The following is a 908-nucleotide window of genomic DNA, read 5'->3' as shown; positions in this document are numbered from 1 at the left end:
GACTCAAAAGCCTGTTTTGCTCTAATATTTACAAACAATACAGATGTTACAGTAGCTGATACACACTGATATTCCTTGGATCAAGAGCTGTCACAACTAAAAATATACTTTAAAACACTGCCAAAAAAAAAAGTTTAAGTTTGAAGGACCATAAAGTTACTCTTTAATGTGATTGTACATTCAGGCAATTAATGGAGTTCCCTGACAAGGATGTGCAAAAAAGCAATACTTTAGCACAGTACTATACTGGGAATAACTGCTGTTGCACAAGTTGTTACCTTGTCTGTCCATGAACACATTTAGAGGAGATAAACTCATGACCATTTCTCACACATTTCCCCTCTTTTTTTTCAGATCAGCTGTCGGTGGTTATGGAGGCCATGCAGCCAAGACCAACTGGGATGCTTGCTGCTATATTTCTTTTTGTTGCAATATTGTCATGATCTCTGCTTTGATTTGTTGTTATGAATTCAGTTCTCTATTTTTTTTTGTAATGTTCCAGAATAAAGCACAATAAATAAGCAATGGATGTATTTAATAGTGACCGTGAATAAAAAAAGAAAAATATATATATATACACACTGTTGTACATGGACTCGGGTCACTTATTTGGAATTTATTCAATTCAATGGCATTCATGTAAAATATTCAAAGGTTTTATAAAATAAATAGTGAAAAATAAATTACAGTAAAATTACTGTAATATTATACTGTAAAGCTAAGTTACAGTAAGGATATAGTACTGTAAATTTAAATTGCAGTAAGGGTATTTCACTATAAATTTAAATTGCGGTAAGTCCATCATACTGTAAAATGAACTTGCCATAAGCTACTGTAAAGGGGTAGTTACAGTAACTTACTGGCAATAGTGCTGCCAGTAATTTACCGCAAAAATACGATAAAAAGTC

Source organism: Sinocyclocheilus grahami, unplaced genomic scaffold (assembly GCF_001515645.1).
Source record: "Sinocyclocheilus grahami isolate Dianchi unplaced genomic scaffold, SAMN03320097.WGS_v1.1 scaffold17.1, whole genome shotgun sequence".
In the NCBI taxonomy this organism is placed as follows: domain Eukaryota; kingdom Metazoa; phylum Chordata; class Actinopteri; order Cypriniformes; family Cyprinidae; genus Sinocyclocheilus; species Sinocyclocheilus grahami.
Note: the sequence above shows the minus strand (reverse complement) of the source record.